The sequence below is a fragment of the Capricornis sumatraensis genome, chromosome 21, assembly GCF_032405125.1.
Source record: "Capricornis sumatraensis isolate serow.1 chromosome 21, serow.2, whole genome shotgun sequence".
NCBI classification, from domain to species: domain Eukaryota; kingdom Metazoa; phylum Chordata; class Mammalia; order Artiodactyla; family Bovidae; genus Capricornis; species Capricornis sumatraensis.
The window spans coordinates 56,595,831-56,619,502 of record NC_091089.1 but is presented as its reverse complement, the minus strand read 5'-3'; positions in this window follow the sequence as shown (position 1 = coordinate 56,619,502).

Here is a 23,672-nt window from a genome sequence, read left to right as displayed (position 1 = left end):
TAACAAGAGCCTGTTGGAGGTCTGGGTCTATAAACATGAATACACCCCCCACCAGAAGAGCCTACAGACCAGCAGGGAAATGACACATACATCCCTAATAGCAGTGCACAATGAGCCAGGTTGTAAAAAATAAATTACCTGTGAAGACAAAAAAAAAAAAAAAAAAAGAAAATTTCCAAAAGGAGTTGAAATTTTTTTCAAGTCTTGAAACATAAGCATAGTTTGCCAGGTGGAATAAGAATTAAGAGTGATAACAGTGTTAAATATACCAGTGTAGAGTTTTACAGTGCAATATTATTGGAGTGAATAATATTACCATGATATTTCAAGTAAATATAATGGATACAAGGTAAGTTTAAAACTTTGGATATTTATCACTGTAAACACAATTCTCCATGAACATAGTTTAGTAGGCTACATTGTCCATTACAGAGAAGGACATTTGGAAGGCATGAAGTAGAGTGTTTTTTAAAAAAAAAATTGAACCCTCTGAGAAAAACCTATAATTAGAATGATTAAAATTAAACTTTTTGAATAATATTTACATTACTTTTCTTTTGCATCATTGCTTAAGAAACTGTACCAGTGCAGCTGGACACATTCATTCTGTCCTCAAATATTTATTACATCAATACTAATTTCTAAGTACTCAAAAAAAAGGGGGAAACCAGGTAAAAATGGTCCCTGCTAATGGAGACAAAGTTAAATTTGTGTTGCTTTTTAGAAATGGATCTGTAGGAGTCAGAGGTTTAATTACCAATGGGCCTGTCAGGTAAAAGCCAAGATAAAATGACTGTGTCTGTGTGTGTGTGTGTGTGTGTGTGCGCACGTGCGTGTGCGAATGGGCTCAGTCATGTCTGACGTTTTTTGTTACCCCATGGGCTGTATCTCCTCTGTCCGTGGGATTTTCCAGGCAAGAATACTGAAGTGGGTTGCCATTTCCTATTCCAGGGGAATCTTCCCAACCCAGGAATCCAACCCATGTCTCTTGCACCCCCTACATTGGCAGGTTGAGCCACCTGGTGAGCCTGAATGGTAAGGACCAATGAGTAAAATCAAGCCTTTTCTACACTAGTGGTGCTAAAGAATAGAACGAAATAAAGAATAACAGTGAAGTCAGAGAATTATCATGGACAAGGACCATTATCAATTATCCTTGAATAAAATCAAACTATATGACAAATACATGCTGTTTGTGATTTTCTGTTTTCTACGCTGCCCCAGCAGAGCAGGCTGGAGGAGAATGTAGACAATTACATAGAAAAAAATTCAAATGATACAATTCTATGAAAGAAGAGAGATCCAGGATGTTAGAGAAACCCAAAGGATAAAGAAAACGGAAATTTGGCAGGTCAAGTAAGACCTCCTAGGGAAAGTAACGAGTCTTCTCTGTCCTGGAGGATGAGCAGGAACTAGAGAGGGGTAGGCCAGGGATGAGGACGCACCAGGAGGGAACGTGTTTGGGCAGAGGGATGGTGTGTGCAAGCCCTTGCTGAGAGCTGGTCAATGCTGCTTTCAAAGACCCCAAAATGTTTAGTAAACGCCTGAATTAATCTGCTGGGGCCACATAATGGGTGGCTGAAAACACAAAAATTTATTTTCTTTTTTTTTTTCCAATTCAAGATAGTTTTCCCCAAGGAGGTCTGGCTTCCCCTAGCAGAGAAAATGAAGCTGCCAACACTCGATGCCCACACTGGTATCCAAAACAGACAGGCTCATGGGAATTATTATCTCCATAACATTCCATTTAAGATGTTATGCTTTTCCAGGGACAATGCCTGCACAACATCCTTGGTCCTCTGTGGACTGGACTATGTGACAGATGGGCATCCCAGGGGGCTCAGTGGTAAGGTGGTAAAGGTCTTTCTGCTGCTTTTCAGCTCATGTGTCTGTATTTCTCCGGTTACCAGTCATCTTCCTCATTTTCTCCCAACTCCTGCTGTCACGAACAAACATACACACACATACACTCACACACACACCCTTTCCATCTGGCTCATAGATTTGGATTACATAGAACGCTTGCTTCTTCAGCTGCTCCTATGCTGTCCCCAACCCTCTCTATACCTCAGCCTTCCTTGCTGATAACCTTTGCCCTCTTCTCTTTGACACTATTTTATTCAAGTTTCCAACACAGGCAATTTGAAGAGCAATTTGGCTCTTCTTTTCTTAGCAAACCAAGTCTGGGTTTCAGGGCAGCAGTTTAAGTACCAGCTGAGGAGCAAACCCCACTGGTAAGCTTTTGGAAGAGGGAATTAGTGTGGTAGGAACATGGTGCCGTGGCTCAAATAGGAGTCCCAGGTCCAGGCCGCTACTGCCCTCTGAGCAGAATAGTTCTTGGAAATGGCTGTGGGTGCACAGGCTCAGTAATTTGCTGCTTATAGTTAAAACTACAGGGCAATTGTCTTAGCTGTTATGTTTCCTGTTCCCAGAATCTATCACATTGTGTGTGTGTGTGTGTGTGTGTGTGTGTGTGTGTGTGTGTTCAGTCGCATCTGACTCTTTGCAACCCCGTGAGCTGTAGGCCACCAGGCTTCTCTGTCCATAGTATTTTCCCAGCAAGAACACTGGAGTGGGTTGTGCCATTTCCTTCCCCAGGGGATCTCCCTGACCCAAGGATCGAACCCACATCTCCTGCATTGGAAGGCGGGTTTACCTCTGAGCCCCCTGGGAAGCCCATCTCTTACATAGTACAATTCATAAATATTAACATTTGTTAAATGAATAAATGAATGAAGCTTCTTCTCTGCACACTAAAACAACAAGCAGGTTCAGTTTTATTTTTTTATACCATAATATAGTTCAGTTTAACTCTATATTTTATATAGTCTCTAAACTAAATATAGTATAATATGGTTTAAAAATTATTTGTTGACAAATCATGTGTTTTCTAACATAATTAGTTATTAAACATGGTTGACTGTGGAAAAATAATTATGTAATATTATTAAATATTTTATTCAAATTAACTTCATAATATAATCTTTAACAATACACTAATCTAATATAAAATATTTTTCTCAAAATAACTTCATATATCATGCAAAATGATAAAGTTATTTGAAAAAATCCTAAGCGGACTTTTAGGAAATTTTTTTGTGTGTGAAAAGTCTTAGTAAATTAAAACAAAAGATTAGCAATGAATCTAAAAAATTATTAAGGTTTTTCCAGTTTTGAATGCCTATAATCTATCATCTTTTATTTATAGTTTATTATCCAAGTAAATTAAGTTATTTAATCATTCAATATTTGTTGAATATCTAACATATATACAATAGTAATCCATATATTATTTGTACAACAAGATATGCATTATTTGGTTACTATAATGTATATTCTTTATAGATACATTTTAATTTTTAGCTATTCAATTCCAATTAGAATATAAGTCTACCAAGAAAAATTTCTATGTGAGAATTCTTCACCTCCTTTGGGGAATTAATTAAAAGGATATATCAATTCTGCTCCTTAAAAATCTCTGAAATCATGAACATCAAACTTAAGGAATCATCTTCAGTCAAAACATAATAACAGATATCAGAAAGTTTAAAGCAAAGTAATTCAAATATTTACAGAAAAATGAGAAATCCAAAATCTTATTTTGTCCTCACTCTTCAACTTTCAAACCAACAGACTTCATGAAAAATGTTTTAAGACAGTTCCTTATAGATTTGAGTCTATGGTACCTAAAATTTATGCAAAAATGTCATCAAAAAGATTCCTAGCCACTTCTGGTTACTTACAAAACCCAGACACAATGTTTCATCTAGAGGATAGATTAATTAACATTTTAATTCTGAGTTATACTCTGTGATCCAAAAGTTGAATGACATTATACAATGTGCCATTTGAAAATCAACATCTTCTTAGGATCATGAATGTGCAGTAAAAGAACCCTAAGAATGACTTGTGTCAATGACAAGAATTTATTTTACCTTCACTATAACAATACACTTCTACATTTCCTACTGAAATTCTAATAATAAGAATTTAAGCATTATTAGAAAAATTACTTTGCCAACAAAGGTCCGTCTAGTCAAGGCTATGGTTTTTCCAGTAGTCATGTATGGATGTGAGAGTTGGACTGTGAAGAAAGCTGAGCACCAAAGAATTGATGCTTTAGAACTGTGGTGTTGGAGAAGACTCTTGAGAGTCCCTTGGACTGCAAGGAGATTCAACCAGTCCATTCTAAAGAAGATCAGTCCTGGGATTTCTTTGGAAGGAATGATGCTAAAGCTGAAACTCCAATACTATGGCCACCTCATGCGAAGAGTTGACTCGTTGGAAAAGACCCTGATGCTGGGAGGGATTGCGGGCAGGAGGAGAAGGGGACGACAGAGGATGAGATGGCTGGATGGCATCACCGACTCAATGGACGTGAGTCTGAGTGAACTCCGGGAGTTGGTGATGGACAGGGAGACCTGGCGTGCTGCGATTCATGGGGTTGCAAAGAGTCAGACACGACCGAGTGACTGAACTGAACTGATGTATATATACAATTTTTAAAAATTCTATCTCGTTTAAAGTAATGTTAACTGTTGCTAACAAAGGCAAAGCAATAAGCATTAAAACCTTAATGCACTTTCCCTGTTATTTTTATTTATTCATTATTGCCTTATGAAGATGCATTAAATAAAAACAAAAAAACACCCTCTGTGCACCTGATGCCTGGTGTTGCTTTCTTTGCAGCTGGCTTGCAGCAGAGGACTCCCCTACCCGACTAAGGTGGGCTGGTCATTTCTGCCTGTTGCTTTCAGAAGCATTTACTGGTGAATCAAAATATTCCCTCAAAGAGTTTTTTCCAGGGTACTGTTCATCTGTTTTAAATACTTCTTTTAGAACTGGTACCTAACATGAGTGAAAATGGTTTGATACTAATAATATTTCCTACCTTTTGAAAAAATTTAAGACTGTCCCCATCACACACACACAAAATTTTTGTTTTCTTTTCAGAAAAACATCATTGTAAATGGGGGTGGTATGTACTTTAACATCAAAAAACTTTCAGAATATCATGTAGTAGGATAATACTGTATTTGACATGGATAGAGCTTATGAGACAATGCTATAAAAAATGATCTCAATAATGTACATAGTTTATTATATATTTGGGGGGGGGAATGATACCTATGTACAAAAAAGAAGAGTCTAAAGAACCATGCAGCATAATGTATATAGTGCTTGCCACTATATGTATGTATGGCGATAATGTGGATAAATGCTTGTTTTTTTCCTATTTGTCAAAGAGTCTTTTGCTTTGAACAAATTTTACTTTTCAAGTTAGAAAAATACTGTTAAAATCTAGACGCTCTACACATAACAGATGTTGGAATTTATTTATATAAATAAATCACTAACTTCTTGGAGCTGACAGAAGTATTTAGCCCAGTTCAGGTTACAGGGCAGAATACCATCTCCAGGAGAAAAGCTCTTTTTCTCTCATTAGTTCCCTTATCGCATTCAGAGATGTGTCTTTCACAGAGTGAAAGTGTATTACTGCTCTTTCCATGAAACAGGTTTAGGTTGGGATCTCCTGTGATTCCAACCAGTCAGTAGGTGCAGAGGGAGCAGTCCGACTCATAAAGAAGCAAAGAGAGAAAAATCAAATCAATAAAATTAGAAATGAAAATGGAGAGATCACAACAGACAACACAGAAATCCAAAGGATCATAAGAGACTACTATCAGCAGTTGTATGCCAATAAAATGGACAACGTGGAAGAAATGGACAAATTCTTAGAAAAGTACAATTTTCCAAAACTGAACCAGGAAGAAATAGAAAATCTTAACAGACCCATCACAAGCACGGAAATAGAAACTGTAATCAGAAATCTTCCAGCAAACAAAAGCCCAGGTCCAGACGGCTTCACAGCTGAATTCTACCAAAAATTTCGAGAAGAGCTAACACCTATCCTACTCAAACTCTTCCAGAAAATTGCAGAGGAAGGTAAACTTCCAAACTCATTCTATGAGGCCACCATCACCCTAATACCAAAACCTGACAAAGATGTCACAAAAAAAGAAAACTACAGGCCAATATCACTGATGAACATAGATGCAAAAATCCTCAACAAAATTCTAGCAATCAGAATCCAACAACACATTAAAAAGATCATACACCATGACCAAGTGGGCTTTATCCCAGGGATGCAAGGATTCTTCAATATCTGCAAATCAATCAATGTAATTCACCACATGAACAAATTGAAAAATAAAAACCATATGATTATCTCAATAGATGCAGAGAAGGCCTTTGACAAAATTCAACATCCATTTATGATAAAAACTCTCCAGAAAGCAGGAATAGAAGGAACATACCTCAACATAATAAAAGCTATATATGACAAACCCACAGCAAACATTATCCTCAATGGTGAAAAATTGAAAGCATTTCCCCTAAAGTCAGGAACAAGACAAGGGTGTCCACTTTCACCGCTACTATTCAACATAGTTCTGGAAGTTTTGGCCACAGCAATCAGAGCAGAAAAAGAAATAAAAGGAATCCAAATTGGAAAAGAAGAAGTAAAACTCTCACTGTTTGCAGACGACATGATCCTCTACATGGAAAACCCTAAAGACTCCACCAGAAAATTACTAGAGCTCATCAATGAATATAGCAAAGTTGCAGGATATAAAATCAACACACAGAAATCCCTTGCATTCCTATACACTAATAATGAGAAAGTAGAAAAAGAAATTAAGGAAACAATTCCATTCACCATTGCAATGAAAAGAATAAAATACTTAGGAATATATCTACCCAAAGAAACTAAAGACCTATATATAGAAAACTATAAAACACTGATGAAAGAAATCAAAGAGGACACTAATAGATGGAGAAATATACCATGTTCATGGACCGGAAGAATCAATATAATGAAAATGAGTATACTACCCAAAGCAATTTACAAATTCAATGCAATCCCTATCAAGCTACCAGCCATATTTTTCACAGAACTAGAACAAATAATTTCAAGATTTGTATGGAAATACAAAAAACCTCGAATTGCCAAAGCAATCTTGAGAAATAAGAATGGAACTGGAGGAATCAACTTGCCTGACTTCAGGCTCTACTACAAAGCCACAGTCATCAAGACAGTATGGTACTGGCACAAAGACAGACATATAGATCAATGGAACAAAATAGAAAGCCCAGAGATAAATCCACACACATATGGACACCTTATCTTTGACAAAGGAGGCAAGAATATACAATGGAAAAAAGACAATCTCTTTAACAAGTGGTGCTGGGAAAACTGGTCAACCACTTGTAAAAGAATGAAACTAGATCACTTTCTAACACCGCACACAAAAATAAACTCAAAATGGATTAAAGATCTAAATGTAAGACCAGAAACTATAAAACTCCTAGAGGAGAACATAGGCAAAACACTCTCAGACATAAATCCCAGCAGGATCCTCTATGATCCACCTCCCAGAATTCTGGAAATAAAAGCAAAAATAAACAAATGGGATCTAATTAAAATTAAAAGCTTCTGCACAACAAAGGAAACTATAAGCAAGGTGGAAAGACAGCCTTCAGAATGGGAGAAAATAATAGCAAATGAAGCAATGGACAAAGGACTAATCTCAAAAATATACAAGCAACTTATGCAGCTCAATTCCAGAAAAATAAATGACCCAATCAAAAAATGGGCCAAAGAACTAAATAGACATTTCTCCAAAGAAGACATACGGATGGCTAACAAACACATGAAAAGATGCTCAACATCACTCATTATTAGAGAAATGCAAATCAAAACCACAATGAGGTACCACTTCACACCAGTCAGAATGGCTGCGATCCAAAAATCTGCAAGCAATAAATGCTGGAGAGGGTGTGGAGAAAAGGGAACCCTCCTACACTGTTGGTGGGAATGCAAACTAGTACAGCCACTATGGAGAACAGTGTGGAGATTCCTTAAAAAATTGCAAATAGAACTACCTTATGACCCAGCAATCCCACTGCTGGGCATACACACCGAGGAAACCAGAATTGAAAGAGACACATGTACCCCAATGTTCATCGCAGCACTGTTTATAATAGCCAGGACATGGAAACAACCTAGATGTCCATCAGCAGATGAATGGATAAGAAAGCTGTGGTACATATACACAATGGAGTATTACTCAGCCATTAAAAAGAATTCATTTGAATCAGTTCTGATGAGATGGATGAAACTGGAGCCGATTATACAGAGTGAAGTAAGCCAGAAAGAAAAACACCAATACAGTATACTAACACATATATATGGAATTTAGAAAGATGGCAATGACGACCCTGTATGCAAGACAGGAAAAAAGACACAGCTGTGTATAACGGACTTTTGGACTCAGAGGGAGAGGGAGAGGGTGGGATGATTTTGGAGAATGGCATTCTATCATGTATACTATCATGTAAGAATTGAATTGCCAGTCTATGTCTGACGCAGGATACAGCATGCTTGGGGTTGGTGCATGGGGATGACCCACTGAGATGTTATGGGGAGGGAGGTGGGAGGGGGGTTCATGTTTGGGAACACATGTAAGAATTAAAGATTTTAAAATAAAAAAAAATTAAATTAAATTAAATTAAAAAAAAAAAAGAGGGAGCAGTCCCCTTGATCTTCAAATACGTGAACATCTCCCTGCAAGTCAGAGGCAGGACCCCTGCTCAGCCGGCTTCTCCGAGGAGGAAGATACTGCTCAACAGGTAGGTTTTCCTCTAACCATCTGTGTAGGAATTCCTGGTCTTAGAGAAAGTGACTGAGACAGCACAGCACCAGAGAATTTAGCAAGAGCTGCTTCTCCTTTCCCAGAAGCCCTGACCATCTCTGTTAGCTCGGGTGTGGAGGAAGCCGGGCTGCAGGAGTGGGAGAGGCGAGTTCAAGGGAGCCCCCATCTCCTGGGGACCGCTGAGAGCCCCCAAGGGCAGCACCCCTGGGCAGAGCCCAGGTTGGCAATCCCCTGCCTTCCAGACCCCATCTCATAGACAGAATGGACACTTCCTGGCGTCCTCAGCCTCCCAGCCAGACACGGCTTTGCCTTCATTGGTTGATTTCCAGCTGTCTCAAGGTTTAGTGTTTTCTGATACTAACCTCTTAATCTGAGAAAAATGGTCTTAATAAAGGAAAAGCGTAAGAAAGCAGCTGAAAACTCCCCTCATCTACTCTCTTCAAGTGGGGGAGGAGATTAACGTAACTTCACTCGGTACAAATTGAGATTACAGTCATCCCTCGGTACCTTGGGGTTGGGGGTTATTGGTTCCAGGACCCCCAGGGGACACCAAAATCCAGAGATGCTCAAATTACTTCTAGAAAACGGCACTGTATTTCTATATAACCTACAAATATGCTCCCATACACTTTAAATCATCTTTAGGTTACTTATACCTAATACAATACAAATACTGTAATACAATGTAAATGCATGCATGCATGCTAAGTCACTTCGGTCCTGTCTGACTCTTTGAGACCCTATGGACTATAGCCCACCAGTCTCTTCTGTCCCCGGGATTCTCCAGGCAGGAATACTGGAGTGGGTTGCCATGCCCTCCTCCAGAAGATCTTCCCAACCCAGGAATTGAACCCATGTATGTTATGTCTCCTGCATTGGAGGTTGATTCTTTACCATGAGCGCCACCTGGCAACTACTGTTCAGTTTAGTTCAGTCACTCAATCATGTCCAACTCTTTGCAACCCCATGGACTGCAGCACACCAGTCCTCCCTGTCCATCACCAACTCCCGGAGCTTGCTCAGATTTCATGTCCATTGAGTTGGTGATCCCATCCAACCATCTCATCCTCTGTTGTCCCCTTCTTCTCCTGCCTTCGATCTTTCCCAGCATCAGGGTCTTTTCTAATGAGTCAGTTCTTCGCATCATGTGGCCAAAGTATTGGAGCTTATGTGTCAGCATCAGTCCTTCCACTGAATATTTAGGACTGATCTCCTTTAGGATGGACTGCGTTTATTTCCTTGCAGTCCAAGGGATTCTCAAGAATCTTCTCCAACACCACAATTCAAAAGCATCAATTCTTCGGAGCTCAGCTCTATACACCAAATCTCACATCCATACATGACCACTGGAAAAACCATAGCTTTGACTAGATGGACCTTTGTTGGCAAAGTAATGCCTCTGCTTTTTAACATGCTGTCTAGGTTGGTCATAGCTTTTCTTCCAAGGAGCAAGCGTCTTTTCATTTCACGGCTGCAGTCACCATCTGCAGTGATTTTGGAGCCCAAGAAAATAGTCTCACTGTTTCTACTGTTTCTCTGTCTATGTGCCATAAAGTGATGGGACTGGATGCCCTGGTCTTAGTTTTTTGATTGTTGAGTTTTAAGCCAGCTTTTCCACTCTCCTCTTTCACCTTTATCAAGAGGTTCTTTAGTTTCTCTTCGCTTCCTGCCTTAAGGGTGGTGTCATCTGCACATCTGAGGTTATTCATATTTCTCCTGGCAATCTCGATTCCAGCTTGTGCCTCATCTAGCCCTGCATTTCGCATGTATCCTGCATATAAGTTACCGTTAAACAGTTACAAATATAATGTAAATGATATGTAAATAGTTGCCAGTATGCGGCAAATTCAGGTTTTTATTTCTATAAGTTTTGGGTTTTTTTTTCAAATTATATTTTTAATTCCCTGGTGGACCAGTGGTTAGAACTTGGCACTTTTGCTACAGTACCCTGGGTTTGATCTCTCTTGGAGAACATGAGGGTGGCTCTCTCTCTCTCTCTCTCTCTCTCTCTTTTATATATATATAAAATTTTTTTTCCCGATTCCTGGTTGGTTGCACCCATGGATGTAAAACCATCATTTATGGAGGACTGCCTATACTCTGAGGCAGGTGTGTATGTTATTTGCCAACATCTATGTTTTTTGGTGTTTTTTTTTTTTTTAACAGTAACTTTTTCTTTGTGAAACAATTATGCTTTAAAAAGAAATCAGTGATCATGGATAATATATAATATATAGTTGGGGGAAAAATGGAGAAAGGGGAAAATGAACTAGTGACTTCCACTTAACCAGAGTTCATTAGCAACAGGTTAGAAGGTATGTCCAGGAAAAGCCAGTAAGTACTTTACTTCAAATTCTCTAACTTTTGGTTTTACAGTTTAAAGTTTAGTGTTGGAATTTTTTTTCTCAGAGAATCTGGGCAAATTTATTTCAATTTGACTAGATCTTCTTGGTGAGATATATGATAAATATTCAGCAAGCAGATTCCATTACCAAACTTGAATGGGCTTCCCTGGTAGCTCAGATGGTAAAGAATCTTCCTGCAATGCAAGAGACCTGGGTTCAATCTCTGGGTCAGAAAGATTCCCTGGAGAAGTGCATGGCAACCCAGTCCAGTACTCTTGCCTGGAGAATTCCATGGACAGAGAAGCCTGGCGGGCTACTCAGAGTCAGACATGACTGAGTGAATAACAACTTATATATTGGTTATTAGCATTGTTTAGGAAAGCTCAATTCTATTTACAATTCTGTGATTCGATCACCTATGTTGTTCAGAAAGTTTATTCTTTTTCCTCAAGTGCTTTTCACAAATGAATACCACTTATAGATTTTGGATGAATTACTACCTCTGAAGTGATTATGGTAGTCTGACATGTGTTCACACATGCTGAAAGCTGATGCCTATAAAAAAGGCACACAACTTCCACACAGTCTTCAAAACTTTGTGACTTTCAACCTAGTACTTATGGCATTTTTAACATTTTCTAAACATTTAGTTCAAAAATTAATTGATGATTTTCATTTTCCTTTTCATTTGGATGGACATCTTCCAAGAGAGAAGAAAGTTGTCCATAGAAAACTCATGGTTCCAGTGCTGTGGTTGAAACCTTGAGGCCAAGCTGTAGACTATTTATTTGGTGACATTAATTCAAAATTTCCTGATATTAATTCATGGTGAATATCAAGAAACATTTTCTATCATCTTTTAAAAAGACACAACCACAAAATTCATAAAACCACTGGACCCCTCCATATTTTTTTTTCAAAAAAGTTTTATTTTCATCAGTTTGCAAAGACTTCTTATCCCCATTCCCTTTTTTCCCCCAGACATTAAACTTTTTATTTTGCATTGGTGTGTAGCCAATTAACAACGTTGTGATAGTTTCTGGTGAACAGAAAAGGGACTTAGCTCTACATACACATGTGTCCATTCTCCCCCGACTCCCCTCCCATCCTGGCTGCCACATAACATTGAGAAGAGTTCCCTGTGCTCTACAGTAGAACCTTGTTGGTTTTCCATTTTAAATATAGCAGTATGTACATGAAATATGGTGTTTTTCTTCACCCAGTGAAAATTACAGATAGGAAAGGATTTTCTTATGGATCTTAATGCCAATTTACCAGAGCTAGGAATCAGAGTGCTCACCTTCAGCCCACTTCCCAAGAAGACTGGATGAATATAAGCCCTTGAGGCATGCCCACTGAGGAACTGCTAATAGTGCCGGCCCTGAGGGAACAGGATGGTGACCCTGGTTAGCCCTTGGGCCCTGGCCTTTCTGCAGCTCCTTCCCTGGGGGTCTAGTGGGAGCACCCAGAACTCCCTGGAGGCAGCTAGACCCTTCCCACCCCCCCCCCCACCCCATGGTTGTCCCCCTTCCTTTTTAACTGGAATTATAGGAAAGACATTTGTCATTTTATCGATGTATTTAGATTTTTTGTCAATATCACCAACAACTTATTGTTATTATAATACTTGTGTCATGTAAATTTTGCCTGTTTGGAATGAATCTCAAGTTTCTGGAACCTGATGCACCCATTGAGCAGATAAAGAAACAGCCCTCTTTTTTCACCATTGAGGATAATGTTTGCTGTGGGTTTGTTATATATAACTTTTATTATGTTGAGGAATGTTCCTTCTATTCCTGCTTTCTGGAGAGTTTTTATCATAAATGGATGAATTGAAAGCATTTCCCCTAAAGTCAGGAACAAGACAAGGGTGCCCACTCTCACCACTACTATTCAACATAGTTTTGGAAGTTTTGGCCTCAGCAATCAGAGCAGAAAAAGAAATAAAAGGAATCCAAATTAGAAAAGAAGAAGTAAAACTCTTACTGTTTGCAGATGACATGATCCTCTACATAGAAAACCCTAAAGACTCCACCAGAAAATTACTAGAACTAATCAATGAATATAGTAAAGTTGCAGGATATAAAATCAACACACAGAAATCCTTTGCATTCCTATACACTAATAATGAGAAAATAGAAACAGAAATTAAGGAAACAATTTCATTCACCATTGCAATGAAAAGAATAAAATACTTAGGAATATATCTACCTAAAGAAACTAAAGACCTATATATAGAAAACTATAAAACACTGGTGAAAGAAATCAAAGAGGACACTAATAGATGGAGAAATATACCATGTTCATGGATTGGAATAATCAATATAGTGAAAATGAGTATACTACCCAAAGCAATCTACACATTCAACGCAATCCCTATCAAGCTACCAACGGTATTTTTCAGAGCTAGAACAAATAATTTCACAATTTGTACAGAAATACAAAAAATCTTGACTAGCCAAAGCAATCTTGAAAAAGAAGAATGAAACTGGAGGAATCAACCTGCCTGACTTCAGGCTCTACTACAAAGCCACAGTCATCAAGACAGTATGGTACTGGCACAAAGACAGAAATATAGATCAATGGAACAAAATAGAAAGCCCAGAGATAAATCCACACACCTATGGACACCTTATCTTTGACAAAGGAGGCAAGAATATACAATGGAAAAAAGACAATCTCTTTAACAAGTGGTGCTGGGAAAACTGGTCAATCACTTGTAAAAGAATGAAACTATAAGACTTTCTAACACCATACACAAAAATAAACTCAAAATGGATTAAAGATCTAAATGTAAGACCAGAAACTATAAAACTCCTAGAGGAGAACATAGGCAAAACACTCTCTGACATAAATCACAGCAGGATCCTCCATGACCCACCTCCCAGAATATTGGAAATAAAAGCAAAAATAAACAAATGGGATCTAATTAAAATTAAAAGCTTCTGCACAACAAAGGAAACTATAAGCAAGGTGAAAAGACAGCCTTCAGAATGGGAGAAAATAATAGCAAATGAAGCAATGGACAAAGGACTAATCTCAAAAATATACAAGCAACTCCTGCAGCTCAATTCCATAAAAATAAAAGACCCAATCAAAAAATGGGCCAAGGAACTAAACAGACATTTCTCCAAAGAAGACATACAGATGGCTAACAAACACATGAAAAGATGATCAACATCACTCATTGTCAGAGAAATGCAAATGAAAACCACAATGAGGTATCATTTCACGCCAGTCAGAATGGCTGCAATCCAAAAGTCTACAAGCAATAAATGTTGGAGGGGGTGTGGAGAAAAGGGAACCCTCTTACACTGTTGGTGGGAATGCAAACTAGTACAGCCACTATGGAGAACAGTGTGGAGATTCCTTTAAAAAACTGGAAATAGAACTGCTTTATGACCCAGCAATCCCACTACTGGGCATACACACAGAGGAAACCAAAATTGAAAGAGACACATATACCCCAATGTTCATTGCAGCACTGTTTATAATAGCCAGGACATGGAAACAACCTAGATGTCCATCAGCAGATGAATGGATAAGAAAGCTGTGGTACATATACACAATGGAGTATTACTTGGCCATTAAAAAGAATACATTTGAATCAGTTCTAATGAGGTGGATGAAACTGGAGCCTATTATACAGAGTGAAGTAAACACCAATACAGTATACTAGTGCATATATATGGAATTTAGAAAGATGGTAATGATAACCCTGTATGCAAGACAGCAAAAGAGACACAGATGTATAGAACAGTCTTTTGGACTCTGTGGGAGAGGGAGAGGGTGGGTTGATTTGGGAGAATGGCATTGAAACATGTATAATATCATATATGAAACAAATCGCCAGTCCAGGTTTGATGCATGATACAGGATGCTTGGGGCTGGTGCACTGGGACGACCTAGAGGGATGGTACGGGAAGGGAGACGGGAGGGGGGTTCAGGATGGAGAACACATGTATACCTGTGGCAGATTCATGTTGATGTATGGCAAAACCAATACAACATTGTAAAGTAATTAACTTCCAATTAAAATAAATATAAATTTATAAAATAAAAATAAAACGTTTTATTGTGAAGTGATTAAAAAATAAAAGAAACAGCCCTCTCTGGTCTCCCATTTCCCGCCATCCTGTAGTGAAGAGCAGAGTGACCACAGAGTAAGGTCTCTGGAGGGATGAGTCTTATCAGTGCCTGGTGTCTTTTTCTGCTTCTTCTCATCTTGTCTTCTTTCTCTCCTGCTCTAGGAGTGAATACTGGGCTGAGAAAATCCTCTGAGCATTTGTATCCAAGCCAGTGGGAAACCACCTTGCCCACATTCAGAGGTGGCACCTGACCAAGTCACCATGGCATGACATGGAGCTCCTTAAGCAGACCATGTCTGGGTGGCCCAGCTGCAAGGATGGGAATGAGGGCAGATGGAGCCCATGCTAGGAGGGTGCCCAGACGGGACTGCAACATACACACTCACACAAAAATCTCTCGGGTGGGTAGCTTCCAGGCTTTGCTGACTCTAGTACCTGACTGCGCATTTGTCATCCAGAATGGAGGGAAGTTTTTAGTTATAGTACAAATGTAAAAACATCCAAGAGGGACATGGAGAAAGGATTTCCCCGACCCTCAATTATAATTTTTTTTTTTTTTTTGGCTCTGCAGTGCAGTATGCAGGATCCTAGCTCCCCAACCTGGGATCTGGTGCCCTCTGCATTGGAAGCCTGGCTTCTTAACCACTGGACAGTGAGGGAAGTCTCTATAATTTTAGTGGCCTCCTTGGAGAGCCAGAAACAAAGGCTTGCTCAGACTGAATTATGTGTACAAAGTGCTCTTCAGTGCTGTGAGAGGCTGAAGTATGGCTCCCCAAAGACATTTGTCCTAATTCCCAGAACCTGCAAGCATGTAACCTTATGTGGTAAAAAAAAAAAAAAAAAAAAAAGACTTTGTAGATAGGGTTAAGATAAGGACCTTGGGATGAGGAGAATATGCTAGATTATCTGGTGGACGAGTATAAACATAAGGGTTCTTGTAAAACGGAGGTAGGAGCTGGGGAGGAGGTAATGTGACAACAGAGACTAACATGGAGTTGAAGGAAAGTTACTCAGATCAAAATAGCCTGGAGTTAAAACTCCCCTTGGGTCCTCCCCACCATTCTATGCAAAACAAAGAACTCTCTCACTTGAAGAGAAAAATGGACATTAAGGTTGATTACGCCCTGCTCCCAGCTGGTCCAGCCTCTGGCCGATCTCCAGAAATCCTTGCCCCAGCCGTTTAAAAGATAACTAATCCAAACAACCTTGGAGAAGAACAGGACCCCTTAAGACAGTAAATTTCCACATATATGCCTATATGTACTTACTCTTTTCTTGGGTTAGTGCAGCAGCTCACTAATCTGGCTGCTGTCCCTTCTTGCCTTATTAAAGGTGATCTCTTCCTGAAAAGTGCCAGTCTTGTTCTTTTCCCAAACCTCGCCTTTGCTCCCTTACCCTGCAGGAAAGACACAGCCCTGTGCTGGAGATCTTTAGAAGCTGGAAAAAGCAAGGCATGGATGCGCCCCTAGACATTCCAGAAGGAACCAGCCCTGACAACACCTTCATTTTAGCCCTGTGGTGCTCATTTTGGACTTCAGAGAATAAATGCATGCTGTCTTAAACTGCTAAGTTTATGGCAGTTTTTACATTGGCAACAGGAAACTAATAAGAGTTACTCTTGACAAACAATTCAGAGTGAAAATTCTGAGTTGAGCCTGGAAAGAGGAAAGTCGTGATGTAGAATAAAGAAAATATTGTATACATACAGTGGAATATTATTCAGCCACGAGAAAGAAGAAAAGCCTGCTGTTTGCCACAACATGGATGGATCTCGAGGGTATGCTAAAAGAAACAATACAGACAGAAAAAGATGAACACTGCATTGGATGCTCATCATTTACACGTGAAATCTTAAAGTAAGAGAGAAAAAGAAAGAAAATCAAACCCATAGGAACAGAGTAGAAAAGCGCTTGCCAGGGCTGAGGGATGGCAGAGAGAGGGGCAGGCTGGTGCATTGGGATGACCCGGAGGGATGGTGTTGGGGGGGAGGAGAGGGGGGGTTCGGGATTAGGAACACGTGTACACCCGTGGCAGATTCACGTTGATGTGTGGCAAAATCAATACAATATTGTAAAGTAAAATAATAATAACAAAGAATGCAAATTTTTAGCTGTAAGATGAAGAAGACATGAAGATCTAACATAAAACATGGTGCCTATAATTGATAACACTGTATTGAATCACTGAAATTTGCCGAGGGAGTAGAACTTAAAAGTTCACATCAAAAAAGAAAAGAATAGAAAGATTTGTCAGGTGATGGACCTGTTAATTCACTAGGTGAGTGGGATCCCTTCACCGTGTGCATGTCAATTACCCCAGAATTCACTTTCGATATCTTATAATTTTATAGTCAATAATATTGGGTTGCCCAAAAAGTTTGTTCAAGTTTTTTGTAAGATCTTATGAAAAAACTAGAATGAATTTTTTGGCCAACTTGATAGATGAATATTTTAAAAAATAAAAGGGAAAAAAAAAGGGAGCCTTGTGTCTGGAGCTGGATTGCTGCTGTTGGAATCATTGCTCTTCCACGTATCTTGCCAGAAGATACTACATGTGTTGCTTAAATTATCTATTCCATAGGATCTTCATCTGTAAAATGAGAATAATAATAATCCTCACTTCCTATGTTATTATGTGAGAATCTTCAGTTCAATTCAGTTCAGTCGCTCAGTCGTGTCCGACTCTTTGCGACCCCGTGAATCGCAGCATGCCAGGCCTCCCTGTTCATCACCATCTCCCGGAGTTCACTCAGACTCACATCCATCGAGTCTGTGATGCCATCCAGCCATCTCATCCTCAGTCGTCCCCTTCTCCTCCTGCCCCCAATCCCTCCCAGCATCAGAGTCTTTTCCAATGAGTCAACTCTTCTCATGAGGTGGCCAAAGTACTGGAGTTTCAGCTTTAGCATCATTCCTTCCAAAGAAATCCCAGGGTTGATCTCCTTCAGAATGGACTGGTTGGATCTCCTTGCAGTCCAAGGGACTCTCAAGAGTAGAATCTTAGAGGAAATTAACACATCTGAAGGTTCTTAAAGTAGAGCACCTTGTTAACCTCCATTAAATGCTGGCTATTGTTACTTGTTTGTTCCTTCTTCCTTTGCACAAACATCTGAGAGCTCCCTGGGTTCCAGACTCTCTGATAGGCCCTGAGAACAAGTAATCATCGTGAAACTGCCAGTCTAGGCAGAAAACAAACTTTAAACAACAGCCATGCTGCAAAGATAAAATTACTACTCTGCATTAAATGCTACAAAGATTAAAAATCAGGGCATCATAAAAGAATATCACTAAGGGATAAGGGTGAAGAACAGGGTGACAGAAGATGAGATGATTGGATGGCATCACCGATTCAACAGATATGAACTAGGGTAAACTCCAGAAGATGGTGAAGGACAGAGAGACAGAGTCGTGGCATGCTGCAGTCCATGGGGTTTCAAACAATTGGACCTGACTTGGTGACTTAACAACAACAAGGTATAGGACCTGGATTTTAGGGTCAGGAAAGACCTTTCTGAAGAATAAGTAGCAAGTAACCACTTGAGTAGGAAAAGAGCACTGCAGAGAGGAGGGCCATCAAGCATAGATGCCTTGAGGTAGGAAAGATCTTAGAGTGTTCGAAGTACCAAAGGAAGACCAGTGTGGCAGCTGTTGCTAAGAAGAGAGGGTAGGAGGCCAAACTGGAGAGAGACCGCGGTGTTGGAGGGATTCAGAAGCCCTGGGAAGGATGTGGATTTCCTCTGCTCAGCGGGGCACGCCGGCCCTTGGGCACCTTACTCAGCACTGGATTATTCAGCTCCTGTCTCTTTTGTTTTCTTTCCTGTCCTGGTGACAGGCAACTTTTTGCAGGCAGATGGTCCCATAAATGGCAGAAAAGAGCAAAATAGCTTAAACTCAAGCTTCTTAAAGCCCAAATTATGGTGTCAATCTGTGAGTCCCAGAAACAGTAGAGACATCCTTGTCCTTTATATGCCCTCATAACTCATTGTATATTCAGTTCAGTTCAGTCGCTCAGTTGTGTCTGACTCTTTGAGACCCCATGGTCTGCAGCATGTCAGGCCTCCCTGTCCATCACCAACTCCTGAGTTTACCCAAACTCATTACACTATTATACACACCTATCCTCACCTTCTGTACCTTCCAGTTTCAGGGGGCTTATTATCAACATGTCCTGTCCAAGGAAAGTCCCATCGCCTCACAAAAATGTCCCGCTGGTCATTCTTAATCCTTTCCTTTTGTGGGAGTTTGTAGATTGTTTTCATACCTTTTCCTGTTTATAAGAATGCTATGAAGGGACTTCCCTGGAGGTCTAGTGGCTAAGACTCTGTTCTCCCAATGAAGAGGGCCCAGGTTCAATCCCTGAACTAGATCCCACATGCTGCAACAAAGGCTCCTAGAGTTGCAACTAAGATAGAGTGCAGCCAAGAATATATATATATATACAATATACATAAATATATTTATACATAAATTTATGTATACACAAATATATTTTAAATACTATGGAGAATACCTTTGTTCATGACTCTTTATCTGCATTCCTAATTATAACCTTTATTGATTCTATAACTAAACTACTGAGCTAAAGACTGAACTTTATTTTTTTTAAAATCTTGATAAATATGATAAAAGTGTTGTATGGTTCTATATGGTGTCAAGTATTTTATTGATAAAATGAAGAAAAGAAAGAAGGGAAAGCAGTTGCTTCTGGTGCTAAGAAAACTGGTGATTTTTTTCCCCTTCTGTTCTCACCTTTTTTAAACTCTCCAATTTGGTTTTTCACAATGAACATCTCATTTATATTAGAACATCTCTTTTCAAAAACTCCAAGTCCTAAATATTTTTCAAGTCTCAGCTTAGGTGCTGCCTCTTCCATAAAGTCTTCACTAGTTTCCGCAGAAGACATTATCTGCAAATCCATAGAGCCCTGAGCTTTACCACTTTGATCATACAGATAACTGAGTACTTCCGTTTTTCACCCCAGGCTAAAATTCCTTGGGAATGGAGATAATCTTTTAATGTTCTTTGTCCTTAACGTGATAAACATATGGGCAACCAAATGAAAATTCTCATCAGTGTTGTAAAAATCTAGTTCTTGGAAAAAGTATAGTGCCTGGTGTCCCAGAGAAGTAAAGTTCCGGTGAAATAGACTGGCACTTCATACTCCACTGAGGAGCAAACAAGCTTTCTTGAAGATGGTGAAGAGTAATGATGTCAAGTAAGACCCCTTTTGTTGCTGTTTAGTAGCTCAGTTGTGTCCAACTCTTAGTGACCCCATGGACTGTGGCCCGCCAGGCTCCTCTGTCCATGGGATTCTCCAGGCAAGAATACTGGAGTGGGCTGCCATTTGCTTCTCCAGGGCATCTTCCCGACTTAGGGATCGAATTCATGTCTCCTGCACAGCAGGCAGTTTCTTTACCGCTGAGCCACCAGGGAAGCCACAGACCCGTTTAAGTCTAAGCTGTTTTCAGCTATTCCACCAGAGCTATTCTCATACATTTGTTATTGTTAATTATTCACTTAGTCATGTCCAACTTTTTTTGGCCCCGTGGACTGTAGCCCACCAAGCTCCTTGGTCCATGGGATTTCCCAAGCAAGAATACTGGAATGGGTTGCCATTTCCTTTTCCAGGGGACCTTTCCTGACCAAGGATTGAATCTGTGTCTCTTGCATTGCAGGTGGACTCTTTACCACTGAAACACCTGGGAAGCCATTCTCAAACATACCAAGGCTTGAAGTAATGGTTCCTAACCAGAGGCATTTATCAAAATTTCCTGGGGAAAATCTATATGGCCACAAAAAGGACTATAGTTATGTTCCAGTACGTACTGGCTGATTGTTTGAGGCTTTGCCAACTAGAGCAAAGTGGAAAATGAAATTCCCCAGTCCAAGTTTACCTCTCACATTCTGCACATGGACCTACAAAGACAGGATGAAGGCCTTGCTTCTGTCATTTACCAATTTTCAACCTTTGGAAGAATCTTTCCAACTTATTGGATGTCAGCCTCTCGTGAGAAATTCTAGCATGGTGAGAACTCTTTCCTCGAGAGCTATGAGAGAGACTTATAGAAGCATCTGAATTTAACTGCCTGCCCTGAATCACCCCAGGGGACCAACATAATCTAGCCTCTTTGTCAAGAGCAATAGGTTAAAATGTATGTATGTTACTAGGATGTCCTTGGGGGAAACAATTGATGAGAAGATAAAGTACTATATAAACCAAAATATACAAACATGAATTTCATTCACTAAGAGTTTTTAAATATTAAATCTTAATTTTCTGAACTAAGATGGTCCTCACTGGTTCCCATTAATAATAAAAAATAGCTAACTTTGTTTTTAAAACTACTTTGTGGAGACGTGTGAAGTGTAATTCTCTTAGCCAGCTGACAGCACATTCACCCTGTTGCTTTTGCAGGAGTGAAGGTGAATCCTTTTATTTCCCACCTGACCTTCACCTTCAATTGTTGCAGGGTTTTTCTCCATGCACTATAATTTTTATTTCACTCAACTCTTAGTCTCTACCAGCTTTGAGGTAACCATGTCATTATACTTAGTCAGAAGCTTCAGTGATCCTATAACATTTTTCTTAGTTAAGTGTCAATACTAATTGTAATTTTTAAAATAAATTATTTATTAAAAGAGGAGAGAAGGTCAAAAACATGCTAGGTGGCAAGGGAATAACATCTTTGAGCTAAGAAGTCACCATTATTCTCAGGTAATGATTATCAAACATTGCCAGGCTGTTTCACAATTCTTAATCTATTCACTCTTTACAATAGACTTACGCAGTAAATGATCTTTTTTATCTCCACATTTTGAAGAGAAAACTGACACAGAGAGGTAGGTAATTTGCCAAAGGTCACATAGTAAGTGAGAGAACTAGGTTTCAAGTCCTGGTTGCCTAGTTTCAGACTTTCGGCATTTTAACTACTCTAACACTACATTAAGAGAGAAACATAAACCCCGTTGTGACCTGGAAAGAAGAAAACCTGGTTCTTGGGGAAAATGGAAAGTAAAAGTGCAGATATGATGCAGAAAATATAAAGAGCAAAGTGGCATCATTATTTTCTGTCTTCCAACTGGAAATAAAAGTACATAAAAATGAGGTACTATTGATAAAATGGGAATTAAACACATTCGTACATGCAGGAAGCAAATCCAGATGGAAGTGAGAAAATGTAAAGTGAAAAGTTTCACGTTAGTGCAGAACCCCAGATCTTAGTTCAGGCAACCTCAGCTTTGACACTAATACCCTGCCCTGCGAGATAACACAGTTAAAGTCTTTTATGGGATACATGCACACACCCAGCACGAGCCAGGCTTTACTCAGCTTCAGCTTCTTTATCTCAAAAGTGAAGAGTTTGGCTTGGATAATCTCCACGGTCCCTTTCTATGCAGTGTTTCTGGGATGCAATCAGTACTTTAATTCATCAGATGCTTGCTCTGTAGTTTCTCTGTGTCAGACCCTGGGCTGGGCTCTGAGAAGATACATCTGGCATGACCTCCCTCCTCCCGGGAGGGGCTTTTGGTGCTCTCCTGTGCCCGCTGAACTCCTGGAGACTTGACTCCTCCACCAGAGTGGCTGGCACCTGAGCCAGCTCACTTTGACACTGTAATTGACCACGTCTGACTCACGATTATTAGACAGTGTTAGAATTTTGCAATTGCCAGGATGTTAATAAAAGAGTATTAAAGAGTATGTGGGGCTCCTACAGGGATTAGGAATTTGGAATGAAATGTTCATCTCTTCATCTAACAAGGTTTGGCCTTCGTTCTGGGGCAGAGACTCTGGGTTGGGCCCTAAAATCTATTCTGTTTTCCTTATAAATAGAACCATCAGTTTTACCTAGTCACACAAACACCCAAAATAATCATTGCATCTCTCATCTTTCTGACAGCTGTATGTGGCTGCATGACTAATTTCTGACAATGTGACATAATAAAAATTATTGTATGCAATTTCTGAGAAATATTCTTAGAGGGCGGGCTTAAGCCCTTCATCCCTCTTTCTTTCTGTTGACTAGAATATAGACGTAATGACTGGAGCTTAAGCAGCCATTTTAAACTGTGAAATAGAAGCGAAACACCAAGGATGTGGAACAGTGAGATACAGGAGTCCAGGTCTCTTATGACCAAAAAATTATTGCAAAGGTAGATTTTTCAAAAGTTTTTTAGTGCATATGAGAGAGAAGCTTTTATATATCATTTTTCTTCAACTTCATTGTTATTTAGGAACATCTGTGACTTATAATTGAATTTTATATCAACTGATACAAGAGTCCTTTGCATAGTAAATAGTAAATAATAATTTGGGGCTTCTTGTTCTATCTGTAACATAAGCCCATATCTTCCATTTAGGACAGTTGCAAATATAGAAACAAATACAACTGATGCAGAAATATCTGTATTTGCAGTAATTTTTTAAACTCAAACTACATGTACTTCAGAGCAAACACATCCACTCTACTTCTGTAAAAGATGACATTAGTGGTTGTGAACAATTATTTTCTTTCTTTTGCCCTGCTT